This window comes from Portunus trituberculatus, chromosome 15, assembly GCF_017591435.1.
Source record: "Portunus trituberculatus isolate SZX2019 chromosome 15, ASM1759143v1, whole genome shotgun sequence".
In the NCBI taxonomy this organism is placed as follows: Eukaryota; Metazoa; Arthropoda; class Malacostraca; order Decapoda; family Portunidae; genus Portunus; species Portunus trituberculatus.
This window is the reverse complement of record NC_059269.1, coordinates 11,613,629-11,631,128: the sequence shown is the minus strand read 5'-3', so window position 1 is coordinate 11,631,128 and position 17,500 is coordinate 11,613,629. Positions and strand designations below refer to the sequence as shown.

The following is a 17,500-nucleotide window of genomic DNA, read 5'->3' as shown; positions in this document are numbered from 1 at the left end:
GTTGTCAGTTTCTAGATAGACGTAATACTTAGGCTCGTATTCAGAAACACTTTGCTCTCTCACCACCACTATTTTCCAAGGCCTCAGATATGATTTGAGGGGTTTTCAAGAGTGTTTCTCCAGTTGATATTACAGAAATCTTGTCATTCTGCCTCTAGAACCGTAAAAACTCCATAAAAAACTTGTGTAAATTTAAATAAAGCCTTTTGAAACAATGGAGGTGAATATCTTTAAAACCAGTATAAATTTTCATTCATCTAGCAAAACTTAATGTATGAATCGTAAAGAAACCTAAAAATCAAAGTAGTCAAGATTATATATACGAGATTCATTCCTACACTTTCTGTCCTCGCGTCGCATCCCATCCTCTATACTTCACCCAGACTGTACACCACCTTTCTGCCGCTGCTTTTGCCTCCCACACATCTGTTCCTTCTGCACCTCCCGCCCATCCACCTCCTGGCCAAGGGTGGACCTCCTTCAGACGGTGCTTGCCGGAGGGTGACCCGTGGAAGGCACTCAAGAAGGAAGGACCCTTGAGGAGTGAGGGGCAGTGGTTGGAGTGTGAGGGCCGCAGCGTCACAATACCCGCCACCAGCTCCTCTCATACCCTCCACCACCACCACCACCACCACCACCACCACCGCCTCTTCTTCTGGCCTTAATGTTCTCTCGCTGTCAAAAGTGTGAGTGAGGAATGACGAATATTCACTGTGAAGAATGTTTAGTCTGGTGTATATACAGTTTGCTTGGATATTTTCTTCAATTACTTTTCGGCACAGTCTATTGTCCATTTCATTTATTTATTTTCATTTATCTATTTTTTTCTTTCTTTTTCTTGATGCGTGTGGTTGGTCGGAATTGTGGTAGTGCTTTCCATGACTGGTGGCCCATATTCTGAAACACTGTCTCGCCTCACAGCACCTTCACTATTTTTCTAATGGCTCTAGTTGAAGTGACACGGGTTTTTAAGGATGTTTCTATCATTCTAGTGACATATTAACAAGTTTTCTGCATTATTACCAGGAAAAATACTCTTTAGAACTCGGCTAACCGTGTCTGTGGTCTTTGGAAATAGTTGCGGTGGGCGAGGGAAGCGTTTGTGAACATCGCGCTAAGACTACCACCCTACTGAACCACTGAGACTGTTCCCGTTCATAGTTCACAAGAGACACGAAAACCATTGCTCTTATTGACTTGTGACGAAGTTTTCTGAAGTAACCAGAGAGAGAGAGAGAGAGAGAGAGAGAGAGAGAGAGAGAGAGAGAGAGAGAGAGGGGACAAGATTAAACGAACTAAAAAATTATTCACTTGGATTCACATTAAGAATTCCAAATGATAAAAGAAAAGTAATAATAAAAGCCACCAGATGCCAATAAGTAGTTACATCATTCCCTTAGACAATAATAGTGCATGATACCCAAATAAATAAATAAATAAATAAATAAATAAATAAATAAATAAATACTACACTTATATTCCCTTTTACATTTCCAGACGGATAAAAGCGGATTCAAATGCGGATTCCACGAACAGGTGCGTGACGAGACAATGCAGAAAGACGCCAAGGATTTCGTTCAGTGAGAAAAAATCGCGACGAGCTTCACTTCACGACAACAGCAAGATTCCCGGACGATATTCTGTTGCATTGCATGTAATATAGTCTGTCGAGGAGGAGGAGGAGGAGGAGGAGGAGGAGGAGGAGGAGGAGGAGGAGGAGGAGGAGGAGGAGGAGGAGGAGGAGGAGGAGGAGGAGGAGGAGGACGAGGAGGAGGAGGAGGACGAGGAGGACGAGAACGAGGAAGACAAGGAGGACAAGGAGGAAGACAAGGATGACAAGGACGAGGACGAGGATGAGGACAAGGATGTGAACGAGGAGGACGAGGATGAGGACAAGCATGAGGACGAGGAGGACGAGGATGAGAACGAGAAGGAAGAGAAGGAAGGAATGAGAGACTAGTGAGTGAGGATGCGATTCAAAAGCACAAAACGAAGCTAAAGTTAAGAGACAGCGGAAAGAAAAGGCTTGAGAAATGGAAGAGAAAGAGGAAGAAGAGGAAGAGGAAGAGGAAGAGAAGGAGAAGGAGGAGGAGGAGGAAATGTATAAAGGCCCCCAAAATGGAGAGATGTTGACAGACAGGCAAGGAATAATTATGAACAGAAAAGACGCCAAGCAGGAAAAATACCTCTGGCGTGCGTATATCAAATTCTTGGTCGCATCTTCGTTGGTACACAAGACCGGAGAACCATCTATAGACTGCTTCCTTTCCCTTCCCCACCATCCCGCAGCTCTCCCTCCCCATCCACTGCAGCATGTCACCCTCACCCTGGCCTACATGCTTCTGCTTTTCCACCTCCTTGATTTCCTTTCTCCTTCTGTCTTTTTCCCAGCATTATTATCACAGTATATTGTTTCCTGACACACGTGCAGCCGCCCACAACCTCTCCCAGCGTTCACCAACCTCTTCCTTCCCTCAATACAAACGCGAAGAAGGCGGAGACAAACACATCCGCGAAATTTCCTCCCCGCGAAGTCCCTCAGAGCAGCACGTGGCATAGCTCGTGATGAAATTCAGATGAGGCGCGAGATGTGTGCTGCACGTGCTGCCCCGTGACGTCATTTGTTGACACGTGCACGCCCCCCTTCTTGACGGATGGACATGGGGCGGGAGGGAGAGAATAGAGGGGAAGGGAGAGAAAGGGGAAGAAAAGAAGGGAGGGTGAAGGGAAGGAGATAGATGAGGGTAGCACGGATAGGGACTACTAAGAGGAACATGAAGTAATTGAAAAGGAATTATGTCACAGCCGGATGGATATTGTTTTGGGTGAAGGGGACAAGACGCCGCGGCCTGAAGGTGCGAGCGGTGGGACATATGAACACAGTACTTACTTTCTTGTTTTTATTTATACTATGTCGGCTTTTCAAGGTAATTATGGGCTAAAGGAGGTACTTTTTAGGGTACCTCATAGCTGAAAGCCCACCCGCTAGGAAACCCTTGCCCCGAGTGAGGAAGCTACACTCAGACCATGGGCAGGATTCGAATTTGTGCGCTTGTGGAGACAGACCCCTCAGATCCCAAAGCACGCATGGTTCCACTGTGCTGCGGCGGCTGCACTACTTACCTATCAAACAAACAAACTAACGAAGCAGCTGGAGGAGTTATAATAGCAAGAATCACTGAAAATATACGGTACTGACACGAATAGAGTTAATCACACACACACACACACACACACACACACACACACACACACACACACACACACACACACACACACACACACACACACACGGAACCATTCAGCGAGGCTCACTTTTTGACACCATAATGCACAGTTGATCCACCAGAGAACTGACAAACTAATCCCTTTCCCTCCTTCCCCTCCCCATCTCCCCCTCCCCTGTATGATTCCCCTCCCCTCTTCCCTCCCTCAAACCTTCCTCCCATTCTTCCCCTCTCTCTTTCTCTCTCTCCCTCTCTCACCCCACAACACATTCTTTCTCCCCTCTCCTTCCTCTTTCTCTCCCTCTCCCTCTCCCTCCCTCTCTCGCTGGTTGGCATTCTCTTTCCTGTTGTACCTTCGACTCTCGTTAAATGGACCTTTAAAAATGATGTACCTATTAGGGATTTTGTGGGTGAGAGAGAGAGAGAGAGAGAGAGAGAGAGAGAGAGAGAGAGAGAGAGAGAGAGAGAGAGAGAGAGAGAGAGAGAGAGAGAGAGAGAGAAAAAGGAAAAGAAATAAAAGTCTGTCTTACACACACACACACACACACACACACACACACACACACACACACACACACACACACACACACACACACAAAGACGGTCAGTTCTGTTTACATTTCCCTTAATCACTTCACGTACCTTGTAAATTTCTCGTATTTGTCTATCTACTATTTATTTCTCTGGTTTATTCATTTATCTGTCAAGTGAAAATAATAAAAGGTGTCACTCAATTAAGCTCTTTTTTTTCATAACTCCGCTGCTGCTGCTCTCGATTTTAATCAAAACTTCACGTCCCACGCTCCAAAGCATATTGATAAAGCTGCGAGCATTTAATATATTTTACAGTTTAATTACAACCAATGCGTAGTTTCTGAGCTTCACATTCATACGGTTTGGGGGAAAAGTATATATATAAAAAAAAAAAAACATGGATAGGAAAATCAGAACAGGTAGAAATTTGCAAGGTATTAAGTAGGGAGACCGGGGCTACTTGGCACATGTTTTACATTTTTGGTGATGGAAGAAAAGCAACCTAAACTAATGTAACCTAACCCAACGTAACCTAACGTAACCCAATCTAACCTAACCTAACCTAACCTAACCTAGCGTAACCTAACTTAACGTAACCCAATCTAACCAAACCTAAATGAAAGTGAATGATTTAAAAAGAAATTATGGGATGTTTTGCACTCATAAGGTTTGAAAATAAAAATCCCATGCAAAAATTTACACTATACAGGAAAAGACACTTGTACTAACCAGATATGAACCGTTAGTGGTGCTGGTGTTGTCACTATTATCATTGACTATCATGGTGGTGGTGGTGGTGGTGGTGGTGGTGGTGGTGGTGGTAGCCTCGTCACCAGCTGTATACTTTCCCCAGTGATCTCCAGAAGAGGAACATACTTTCTGGTAAACTCTGGAACTCCCTGCCTGCTTCTGTATGTCCAACTTTCTATGCCTTGACTTCATTTAAGAGGGGAGGTTTCAAGACATTTATCAAGGCCTTTATCTTGGCTAACTCTCAGACCTGCAAGGGAACTGGCAACTTAGTGGACTTTTTTTTTTGTGCTGTCCTTAACTAGCTTTCTCTTCTTTGCACTAAAATAAAATTCCCACTTCTTCAGTCCTCCAGCCTCACCAGCTCCACCTCCACGTTCCCACACTCGCCGTTCACACCTTCCTTTCCCGGCTCGCTTTAATTTCGCATTTAGTATTCGCCTCCCTTTCCCAGGACTCCAATAATAGCATCGGTGTGCGCTGCTAAACACTCCCTGGAGACGGATTTAATCCCATATCAGCGCTCGAGGCTAATCGCTCGCTCGCTCCCCGTTATAGATTTTCCGTCACCGGGATTCGAACACATTTTTCTGTGCTTCGTATGCTTCATGGAGCTCATTTTTATTTACCGACTTTAGAAATTTGAAAGAAGGTTCTCGAGTGCATTATGGATTGAATATCAGGGCGTTTTTTTTTTATCGATATGAGGGAAGATAACACTAAGTTGACCTGACGTGGGAAAGAAAGAGAGAGAGGGAAAGGAAGAGAGACAGAGGAAGGGAGAGAGGGAAAGATGGAGCAGATTCGGTGTACATAAAAGCTGCCGGCAGGGGATATCTAAGGGAGGGAGGAGGAAAAGGGAAGCAACGACCCTCTCGTCTCTCTCTCTCCCTTCTTTCTCCCTTCCCTTTCCCTTCCTCTCTCACTCTCTCTTCCCCTGCCGAAGATTAGATCGCTCCGATAACCTGGCAGAGCACCGGCTAATCCTTTGTTGACGGGGCGATTCCAACAGTTTCCGTGTAATCAGCGCGATCAAGTTAGATTTTTGTTTTGGGCGACGTGTGTGTGCCGCTGGTGGTGGTGGTGGTGGTGGTGGAGCCCTTCGGTGGGAGCTTCCGAGGCGGCGCGGGAGGACGGATGGGCGGCCGAGACAAAGAAGTTGGGAGTGATCAATATAGTGGCAGTGGTGGTGGTGGTGGTGGTGGGTTCCAGTAAAGCTTTAACTTGTCTCGCCCCGTCAGTCATTTTTTTTTCCATCTGCCCCGCCACCTCAGTCACTTTTTTCCCCTTGCCCCGCCTCGTCAGTCACTTTTTTCCCATCTGTCCCACCCCGTCAGTCTTTTTTTCCATCTGTCCCAGCCCGTCAGTCTTTCTTTCCAGCTGTCTCGCCACGTCAGTCATTTTTTTCCACCTGCCCCGCCTTGTCAATTGTCTTTTCCACTTACCCTGCCCTGTAATTCATTTTTTTCCCAGCTATCCCACCCTGTCAGTCACTTTTTTCCACCTGCCCCGCCCAGCCAGTTATTTTTCCAACTATCCCGCTCTTCAGTCGCCTTTTTTTCCACTCGCCACTCCCCGTCAGTAATTTTTTTCCACTTATCTCGCCCCGTCAGTTGTCTTTTCTAGCTGCCCGTTCCTCAGTCCCTTTTTTTTTCCACCTGCCCCGCCCCGTCAGTCATTTTTTTTACCTGCTTCGTCCCTCAGTCACTTATTTTCCACTCGCCCCGCCCCGTCATTCACTTATATCCACCTGTCCTACTCCTACAGTCACTTTTTTTCACTCGCCCAGTCTCGATAATAATCTTCCAACCTGCTGTCTCGTCCCGTCAGTTGCCTTTTTCCCTCGCCCCGTCCCATCAGTCATCTTTTAACACCTGTTCCACCCAGTCAGTCGCTTTTTCCCACTCACACCGGCCTGTGAGGGATTGTCTTTTGAAATGACATGTGTATACTTGCGTCAGACCATTTTATTAACTGCTATTAACTACTATCATCATCAGGCTCATCATTATTCAAACAGGAAATAAAACGTTGCCTTCACTACAGTTCTTTCATCATAACACCCCCCGAGGCTACATAATATCAGTGTTACATGGCAAACATCACCATTTAGGGATGCAACACTCAGAGGGACGACCCTATTTATTTATTTTTTTTTTTTTTTAATACCATGTGGCTTTTCACGGGAATTTATTATTGGCTAAAGGCGGTACTTATTTGGGTACCTTCTATCTCAAAATCCACCCGCTAGGATACCGTTGCCCCGAGTGAGGAAGCCCAACCTACACTCGGACCGTGGATAGGATTCGAACCTGTACGCTTGGAGACCTCTCGGACCCCAAAGCGCGCATGGTTCCACTGTACCACGGCTCTCTCACCACGATAGTTTTCTAATGCCACAGAGACGACTAGCTGTGTTTTCAAGGCAATTTCCCCCAATAACAATCTAGAAATCTTGCCAGCCCATCACCAGAACCCTAGAAATACCCTTATAAACATGAACGTCTTCAACTAAAGCCTTTGAAATGTAATGATGGTGAAAAGCAAAACTGAAACTGACGGTCGGCGGCGAGAATCTCTTTTGATGTGTCTCTGATGAACCTTAGTGAGAAAAACGTCATCTCCCCCTCCCGTACTTTATTCGAATGTTTGATGTCAAGGCGGAATGCAGAGAGGTGGGGCGGGGCGGGGCGGGGATTGCCGTCCTGGGAGCCAAGCGGACCCCCCGGGGCAGCCTTACGCATCAAGGACTCGTAAGGAGGGTCACCACCGTGGGAGCCTTGACTATCTCCCTGTCCCTGTAGTTGCTCCCTCCCCTCTTCCTCCCTCGCTGGCTTTCCCCGTCAATCCCTGCCTCTCATCTTGCCCTCTCCCAGTCCCTCTCCCCTCAGGTAATCCTCCAGGTACAGGATGGGATTCACCTGGCTGGGATGTTCCTCTTCGGCTAATCAAGCGCTAGTGTTCGCCGCTGGGACGGGTGTGGCGGTGCAGTGCCGGCGAGGTCTGGCTGCCTGGCTGCCGGACCTGCCTTTTATTCCCACATACAGAAATCAATTTACAGACGAAAGTTTTCCCTGCTGTGTTGTCTGGTGTATTTAGCAGGAGACTATGGGCTCAGGGACCGGCGGCAGAGGGTCATCCCGGCAGGCGGCACTGGGCAGGGAGCGCGCCATCCCCCGCCGCCTTGGCCCTTGGGTGAATGGCCACAGAGGCGAGAAGCAGGAGGGAGGGAGGGTTAGAGCGGTATGGCAGGGCAGCTGGGAGGGGTTGCCCGCGGGCTATTTACCTACTGGTGACAGATTAAGGTTCGCGGCTGGAAAATTGGTCGTTTCCCATGGGCTTGGCGTCATTAAAGGGATTGTTGGTGTCTCTTTAAACAGCCCTTAGCGCAGGCGGGCACACGCCAGCCACGCGGCTGCCTCCGGGGGGCGACACTCACTTGTTGACCCTCAGACACAGTGGGATGCGCGGGAACGGCCGTCACTATTGTTTCTCCCCGCTAGTTTCTTTTATTTTCCGCACCACCAGATTAACTGTTTCTTCCCCATCCCACCCTGCTCCTTCCGCTCACCCTCGCCCTCCACTCTGCCTCGTCCTGCGTTCCTTTCAGTTTATGAAGTCTTCACGTCCTCTACTTCCTCAGCCTGCAAACGTCCTCGCCATCTTAAAAAAATCAGCTGTATTCAGCAACATCTTAAGGCCTCCGCTTCCTGACCATGCGGCCTAAGCACTGGTCTCCGTGACTCCCCTGACCCGCTCACTAGGACATCAAAGGCCATGACTCCCCCGGCTAATAAAAAAACATCACCTTTGATCTTCTGACAATACCAGTTTAAATAAATACCTTTGTCACTAACGCTGCTGGAAAGGCTACTGAGAAAATATTGGAATATTGTATACATTTATATTGCATACTCTAATAGAATTGCAAAAGATGAATAAATAAATAACAAGGTTTACGGTGTGTGTGTGTGTGTGTGTATTTTCCCATGATACGAGTAACGAAACCGGCAGACAATGGATCTATCTACAACAACACAGCTACAAAAACACGACAAACATTTAAAAACAAAAACTGTCCATCTTTTCCACACCCTACTGACTGAAAAACGAAAATAAGGTAGCCATAACTACAAAATAGAACCCCAATACCAAAAATAAATAAAGAAACTTAAAACCACACACTGAAAACATCTTACACACACACAAAGTAACAAGTAAACGTAACAGGACTAACAAACGGGCAGTGACCTTATAACCAACATCCGAAGTGCCTTGGCTGGGACAGAGGCAGCGCAGCGGGTGGCCAGAAGAGGTCCTCGCCACCCTAGTGCGGCGGCTGTCAGCAGTTGGCGGGTGTGGACGAGCGGGGAGAGAGGCACGTGCTTGGGGCGAAGGTAAACACTGGATGCTGGTGGGTGGGTTATTGGCACGTGGTGGGCAGGGAGAAGAGATGGGGAGGGAGGGAGCGAGAAGGTTACACAGAGGGATGAGGCTGGGAGAAGATACAAGCAGGAGGGAGAGAAGGAGAGAGAGAGAGAGAGAGAGAGAGAGAGAGAGAGAGAGAGAGAGAGAGAGAGAGAGAGAGAGAGAGAGAGAGAGAGAGAGAGAGAGAGAGAGAGAGAGAGAGAGAGAGAGAGAGAGAGAGAGAGAGAGAGAGAGAGAGAGAGAGAGAGAGATAAAAGGGCCGCGATATATAAGGAGAGACGAGGGAAAAGGAAAAAAAAAAAAGAGGAAAGTAAGTAAAGGAAGAGGGGAAGGAAAACAGGGAAGGAAGACGTAAGAGAGAATCGGGGAAGGAAGAAAAAAATAGAGAGCGATGGAGATGGAAACAAAGGAGGTGGAAACCAGGAAAGACAAAGAAAATTGGAAGAAAAATTTGGCAACTGAGAGGAAGGGTAAGATATGGAGAGAGAGAGAGAGAGAGAGAGAGAGAGAGAGAGAGAGAGAGAGAGAGAGAGAGAGAGAGAGAGAGAGAGAGAGAGAGAGAGAGAGAGAGAGAGAGAGAGAGAGAGAGAGAGAGAGAGAGAGAGAGAGAGAGAAACCAGTAAATATATAGCGAATGAAGGAAGAAGTAGATAAAACAGAGAAAGAGGAGGAAATGAAAGGAGATGAAGAAGCAAGAAGAGGAGGAGGAGGAGGAGGAGGAGGAGGAGGAGGAGGAGGAGGAGGAGGAGGAGGAGGAGGAGGAGGAGGAGGAGGAGGAGCAGTAAAGGAAGATAAAAGAGATGAGAAAAAAAAGAAGCAAAAGTTGAAAAAAAAAATAAAGGAGGAGGTGAAGAACGAGGAGGAGGAGGAGGAGGAGGAGGAGGAGGAGGAGGAGGAGGAGGAGGAGGAGGAGGAGGAGGAGGAGGAGGAGGAAGAGAACGAGGAAGAGGAGGAGGAGGAGGAGGAGGAAAATAAGGACGTAAAAAAACACGAGAAAAACGAATAAAAAGAAGGTAAACGAAGATGAGGAGAAGAAAAAATAAAAAGAAAATGAGAGAGGAGGAGGAAGAGGAAGAGGAAGAGGAAGAGGAAGAGGAGGAGGAGGAGGAGGAGGAGGAGAAAAACAATAACGAGAAGAAGAACAAGAAAAAGAACACGACGACGATGAATGTGAAAATGACTACCAGAGAGAGAGAGAGAGAGAGAGAGAGAGAGAGAGAGAGAGAGAGAGAGAGAGAGAGGAAGGAGGCAGGAGGCGCGCCACACGTCCTCCGCGGGGCGACAGGCGTCAAGAGGCACTCCTCACTCCCATTTGAAATTCATTCCACAATTTATCGGGATTTAATGGGTAATCCTCTTTCTAATTCCAGTTGGCGGTGATCCATGCAGCATAATCAAGGGCGGACTCTCGTGTGTGTGTGTGTGTGTGTGTGTGTGTGTGTGTGTGTGTGTGTGTGTGTGTGTGTGTGTGTGTGTGTGTGTGTGTGTGTGTGTGTTTCTTTTAGTATCTGGTATTACTTTTTTCACTGTCTTAATATCTATCGTAGACCATAAATATGTAGATTTTAATGTCTGGGTTTTTTTTTTTTTCTATCTTTAGTATTTACGTCGGGTTTAATGTAACTTGTGGTCAATACATTAGGTGGTTACACCAAAGACGCGCTTGGGGGATGATATGGGGCTTAATATGGGTACCGCTATAAATTAAATAGCCTGTGCCACTAATGGGTGGAAGCTCAACAGCGCTTCTAATACTCTTCAAGTTACCTACAGAACGTAAAAAAAAAATGTATCTGTGAATATGTGTGTCAGTGAACATACAGACAAACAAGTATTCTATTTAACTCACTAATGCAAGAGGTAACTAATACTGTCAATCATTCATCCCTTTCTCTGGTAAACTTTGGAACTCCCTGCCTGCTTCTGTATTTCCAGCTTCCACTTCTCTCCATTAAAGAGGAAGGTCTCAAGATGTTTATCCCTTTCTTTTGCATGGCTGACTTTTTCGGATCTGAAAGGGGACTTGCAACTAAATGGGCTTTTTTTTCCCTTGGCTAGCTTTTCCCTCTTAAAAAAAAAAAAAAAAAAAGGAACACTGTCAATAGAAAAATATAAATCAATAAAAAAATCCTTCTACTCTTCTTATGATTTCACTTCACGACTGGAACATATACTAAGTTGAAATTTACCAAAGTCCTGCTATGTTAGAATTGATGGTGTGTCCACTTACCACCACCACCACCACCACTTTAGACTACATTCTGAGACACTCCAGTGCACTTCATCGCATTCAAAAGGCTCTACTTGAAGTTACACTGGTTTTCAAGGGTGTTTTTACGGTTCTATGCGCAGATAAACTAGATTTCTACATTATCAGCAGGAGAAATAGTCTTCAAAACCAGACCAGAGCGACCATTTATGTGGCCTTCGAGAAAAGTAGTGGTGGAGAGAGCAAAGCGTTTTTGAATAATGAATCTTAGTACCATATTCAGAAACGCTTCCCTGTCACCGCGACCATTTTTAAGGACCGCAGAGACGATTAGCTGAGTTCTAAAGAGTATTTGTCTGTTGATAATGCAAAAAAACTTGTTAACATGTCACTAGAATTACGGAAACATCCTTGAAAACCCGTGTCACTTCAACTAGAGCCATTAGAGAATAGTGAAGGTGCTTTGAGACGCGGAAGTGCTTCGGAAAATGGGCTTTATTACTACTACTACTACTACCACCACCACCACCACCACCGACCGCCACTACCACTACCATCACCGCACGTGCTCCTCCGTTGCAAGGCCGCGTTAAGTGTGAGGGCGCCACGTGGAGGCCATTGTATAAACCACTCGATGTACTCCTGTCCAATTTGAGCCCTCCACATCACTCCACTGCGCGCCGGTCTGTCTGTCTGTCTGTCTGTCTGTCTGTCTGTCTGTCTGTCTATCAGATGGTTGGAGGAGTCTCGTGGTTTGGTTAGTTTTAGTGGTGTGGTTTTTGTATTTGTTGTTTTGTGAATTTTTTTTTTTTCATTGTGTGTGTATGTGTGTATAATGGTGGTGGTGGTGGTGGTGATGGTGATGATGATGATGGTGATGATGATGATGATGATGATGGTGGTGGTGGTGGTGGTGGTGGTGGTGGTGGTGATGATGATTTTTAAGATATTGTTTGTTTTCAGCTTTTTTGTACGTATATGTTTATAACTAAAGAATTTTTGCTCACCGATCGCACTTGAAACATAAATTATCATTCCTATTCAAGAGAGAGAGAGAGAGAGAGAGAGAGAGAGAGAGAGAATCAGGCCTGTTAGAAGAAAACATGATAAGAATCCATACACAGATAAGGTCACCACTCCCCCTCTTTCCTGTTCCCGCTAGTGTTTCCTCCCACAATAACTTCTCTTCCTTATCTCCAAAATTTTATCATCACACTCCTCCTCTTCCTCCTTTGTTTACTTCTTCTCTTGCTTCGTTTACCTCTCCTCCTCTTCCTTCTCTTCTCTTTACCAAATCATTCTCTTTAATTTGTTCTTATTGTCATACTCCATGCTCACACACACACACACACACACACACACACACACACACACACACACACACACACACAGTAAGAAAATATATAGAACAGTTAAAAGTTTCTGAAGACTTTAGGAAACACACAGAGAGAGAGAGAGAGAGAGAGAGAGAGAGAGAGAGAGAGAGAGAGAGAGAGAAAATAGGATCAGGAAAGGTAAGCGATGAGCAACCTTCCCGTGAACTATGATTCTCTCTCTCTCTCTCTCTCTCTCTCTCTCTCTCTCTCTCTCTCATGAAATACCTCACCCCTTTATATTTTCCCTCATGTGCGAGTAATTTCCTCTCTCTCTCTCTCTCTCTCTCTCTCTCTCTCTCTCTCTCTCTCTCTCTCTCTCTCTCTCTCTCTCTCTCTCTCTCTCTCTCTCTCTTCAATCATCACCGTCGTTTCCCCTCTTCCTCTTTCCCCTCTCTAGTTTTTTACCTTCCTTCCCTTTATTAGTTCCCTTCTCCACCTCCACATCTTCCTCCCTAAATATTTTCGCCTCCCCTCTTTCACTCTGTCACAATTTGTTTCCCTATATACTCTCCCCGACTTTCTTTATCTGCCCTCTCCGCGCGCCTCTCTGCATACTCTCTGACTCTCTTTCTTCCACGTCCGTCCACATATATACTTGTATTCCTTCTGCCTCTAATATTGCGATCTCCCCTGCACGCTGTTTGCTTTTATCACACACACACACACACACACACACACACACACACACACACACACACACACACACACACACACACGTTCTGCTTGCTGACTGCCTATCATTGTCTCTGTCTCTGTGTTTGTTCAACTTTGGCACTAAAGACAATTCATAGCATAGTCTCATCCTTAAATGGCTTGTACTCTTGAATGTTTTATATGTTCTCATTAGAAGTATTATCAAAGGTTTTAAAGCGTGTTTTTTTTTTCTCATGATTTCTACTATTGTTATTGTTTGAACTACTCTAAAACCATGGAAACGTTCTTCAAACCCCACATGTTCCACTAGTCTTTCAAAAGTTGCCCACTTAAGATGCTGAGAGTTAAATGGTTTGTATTCTTGACAGGATTACTGTATATGATCTTATTAGGAGTACCATTAAAGTTTCTAATGCGTGTTTTTTTTTTTTTTCTCATGATCAAACTGTTACTTTATGTTTGAAATACTACTAAAACCATGGAAACGTTCACGAAACCCACTGGAGTCTTTTAACCCCTTCAGTACCATGGGTTTTCATATTTATTTGGTGATTTTATACAGCTTTAGAAACTTACATAGTGAACACTGGCTATTAATCTTCTGACCTCCATAAACCCGTCCTAATTAAGTAAAATGGTTTAATCACACCCAAACTCGTGATAAAAATGTGTCGTAGTACTGAAATGGTTAAAGGTTGCCCACATATTACGCCGAAATGTTTTGGAAATACTGACTCAAGGTTTACTATTCTGTGGGTGGAGCCTCGTCCCAAAAGGTTCTCCCAGAGTGGTCCTTTGGGGAGGGTCATCTCTGCCACGGGGGGCCAAGACACACAGTCCGGACGGCCGCGCAACAGCCTAAGTCAACACGCCTCCCTTTGGCCGCCCAGCAGGAGCCCCCGAGGATGTGAGACGCGCGGCTTCCACAAAGTATATGCCATTTTTAGCCTATACATGTGTTTATTATTGGTCGCGTGAATCGTGCGTCTCCTCATTAGTATTCAGCGAGAAGGCTTTTATCACCAACCATTGTGCTTAGAGTGAAAGGTTACCAGGAAAAGGAGATGATGCGGTGAGGAAAATAATAAAGAAACTAAACAAATATTATCGCTGGTGGATGAGGTGGTCGGACACACACACACACACACACACACACACACACACACACACACACACACACACACACACACACACACACACACACACACGACACCTCAGGCACCCGCATCCTGTCACTAAGCCCCTAAGTAGCAAATGGTGCCAAAAGGACATAGAAAATTAGCACATTGAAGAGGGATCACAGACAAAAAAAAATCCCATTGAATTCAAAAGGCGAACCTGAGTGGGTCTTGATCCATTGCTTCCCCTCGCATCACGTTCCCCTTTAAATCCTTCATATTCATTCTGCATGCTATTTGGCGAATTTAAACAGCTTCCGAAACTTATGTGGGGATTGAAATAGTAAAACTGGCCATTAATCTTCTCACCTCCATAGACCCTTCCGAACGTAAATGAAATCGTCTAATCATACCTAAAACTCATGGTAAAAATGGGTTCCCAGTATTGAAGAGCTTAAACCATCATCCCTTCCCACCATGAAGCACAGCAGGCAAATCAGGAAAGCCACGCCACTTACCTTACCACTTACAGCAACGCTTCCATCAGAACCCAGCCGGGGGACGCCACACACAAACACACACACACGCACCTGCCGGGGAGAAGCTTCATCAGGGAGGTGCTCATTCGCGGCTTCACGTTATCAAGACATTTATTAACCTGAAGGTGGATAATCAAGAGAAGCATCCGTCGAACACTGCAGAAATAGGCTCATAACTTTCCCCCAAGAGCTGTAATGAGTGTCCCAAAGGCGCCTTACTCCGGTGGAAGGCGCAGGTGGGGGAAGAAGGGACAGAGGGTTCGAGGGAGGGATGGAGAAGGGATCCACTACCATCACAACCTACATACAACGACCGAAGTTGCCACAGAAGGACGACCCGTAACGAAGTAATGAGCAAAGCGAGCCGAGGAAATGCAAACCACCGAACTCATTACCACCGCCTCTCGTAACCTGCGTGGAGGAAACGACCCTGGCACCTGAGATACGACCCCTTAATATCAGGTCCTCACCGCTGACGTAATTGTGCGGGCTAAGAGCGTCACACAGAACGTCACATTAGCTTACGTCACTTCGCCTTCGCCTTCATCTTCGTCTTTGTCTTTATATTCGTCTTCTTTTTTTTTCCCAACACACCAACACATGCACTATAGGTTCTCTCTCTCTCTCTCTCTCTCTCTCTCTCTCTCTCTCTCTCTCTCTCTCTCTCTCTCTCTCTCTCTCTCCATACATCCATATCCTTCGTAACTCTCAACTTCAAACTTTCTTTCCTTCTTTCCTTTCCTCAATTTCTCTTTTTTTCTTCTCTCTCCGTTGACATTCATTCCCACAATCCTACTGACCCTTCTCTCTCTCTCTCTCTCTCTCTCTCTCTCTCTCTCTCTCTCTCTCTCTCTCTCTCTCTCTCTCTCTCTCTCCCCTCTTTAATATTCAAACCTTCATTAAATGCAAATGTCCTCCAAATTTTACTGGTTGCCTGCTTTATGAGAAAATTTGGGAGGAATATGAGGAAAGCGAATGAGGATGTGAGCGCGATTAGGGGAGGAGGAGCCATCGTGAGCCGGAGTTAGAGGGTCGTTCCCTTCCTGATGGCTCCAGCACGCCCCGACTCTGCCTTCTAACTGCACGCCGCCCCTTTTTTCTCATGCCTCCTCATTTTTCCCGCCTTCTCTCTCTCTCTCTCTCTCTCTCTCTCTCTCTGGGTGTGAAGGGAAAGGAACAAAAAATGTAAAAGGAAGAGGATGCGAGATGAATCTTTGTCGTTGAAGGAGGAGGAGGACTAGTGAGTGTGTGTGTGTGTGTGTGTGTGTGTGTGTGTGTGTGTGTGTGTGTGTGTGTGTGTGTGTGTGTGTGTGTGTGTGTGTGTGTGTGTGTGTGTGTGTGTAGGGAAACAGCAACAGGCATACAGAGAGAGAGAGAGAGAGAGAGAGAGAGAGAGAGAGAGAGAGAGAGAGAGAGAGAGAGAGAGAGAGAGAGAGAGAGAGAGAGAGAGAGAGAGAGAGAGAGAGAGAGAGATAAACACACACACACACACACACACACACACACACACACACACACACACACACACAAAACAGTTATTAGTAAGAAAGATCAACACGTTAAGGCCAAAATCTTAAGGTCCATCGGGTTGAGAGGCGGTCCATTGGGCGTGACAGGAGCGAAGTGTGTGAGTGACTGGCGGACGGCAAGGTGCGGGCGACGTGATCTGAACGAGGAGAGGAGGAAGGAGGAAGCAGAAAGGAAGGAAGGAACTAAATGCTCGTATTCTGAAACGCTTTGCTCTCTATACCCTCACTGTTTCCAAAGGCTCCAGTTGAAAATACTCGTGTTTTTAAGGGTATTTCTATGATTTTTGGTGGAAAGGAGAAAATTACTAAAAAACCCGGCTAGTCATCTCTTTGGCCCTGGAAAAATGTCGAGATGAGAGAGCAAGCCGTTTGTGAATGTAGGCGGCTCGTATTGTCAGAACACTTCTATGCTTCGCCTCCACCTCTGCAAAAGATTTTACTTAAGTTTACACGAGTTTTTTTAGGCGTTTTTTACGGTTCTAGAGGTAGATTTGACAAGATTTCTATATTATTAACTGTAAAACACTCTTAAGAACCCCGCTAATCATCTCTGTGGCATTGAAAATAGTTAATTGAGTGAATTTCATGGATGATTAGTGAACTGGGTTTCAGACGATTTTATTTGCGTTAGGAAAGGTCTATGGAGGTCAAAAGATTAACGGCCAGAGTCTTCATTATTCTAAACCCGACATACGTTTCTGAAGCTGTGTAAAATCACCAAACAGTAACCAAAATGAATATGAAAACACGACATGGTACTGATGAGATTAACCCCTTCAGTACTGCGACACATTTTTACTTTGAGATCTGTGTACGATTAGACCATTTTATTTGAATTAGGAAGGGTCTATGGAGGTCAAAAAATTAATGGCCAGAGTCTTCACCAATCTAATCCCAACATATGTTCCTGAAGCTGTATAAAATCGCCAAATAGTAGCCAGAATGAACATAAAAACACTTCCTGGTACTGAAGAGATTAAAACTGAAACCTCACATAAAGATCATCCCACCGTCTTGCTTTCAGGGACAGTACCCGCTCAATGTCAGGGAAAAATGTAAAGCAACCTGAGCGATATTTGAATGACATGCGAGGGGGCACTTTTCTGAGGTCCTGTGTGTGTGTGTGTGTGTGTGTG

General features: G+C 45.7%; 1 protein-coding gene across 1 annotated transcript in view; it reads right to left on the bottom strand.

Moving 5' to 3' along the window:
* Nucleotides 1-17,500, bottom strand: part of LOC123504325 — a 67,693-nt gene that overhangs the window by 35,944 nt on the left and 14,249 nt on the right. The window contains exon 2 of the transcript XR_006674814.1: nucleotides 14,815-14,886. The gene's annotated coding sequence lies outside the window, so the exon portion shown is untranslated. The remainder of the gene's footprint in view (nucleotides 1-14,814; nucleotides 14,887-17,500) is intronic.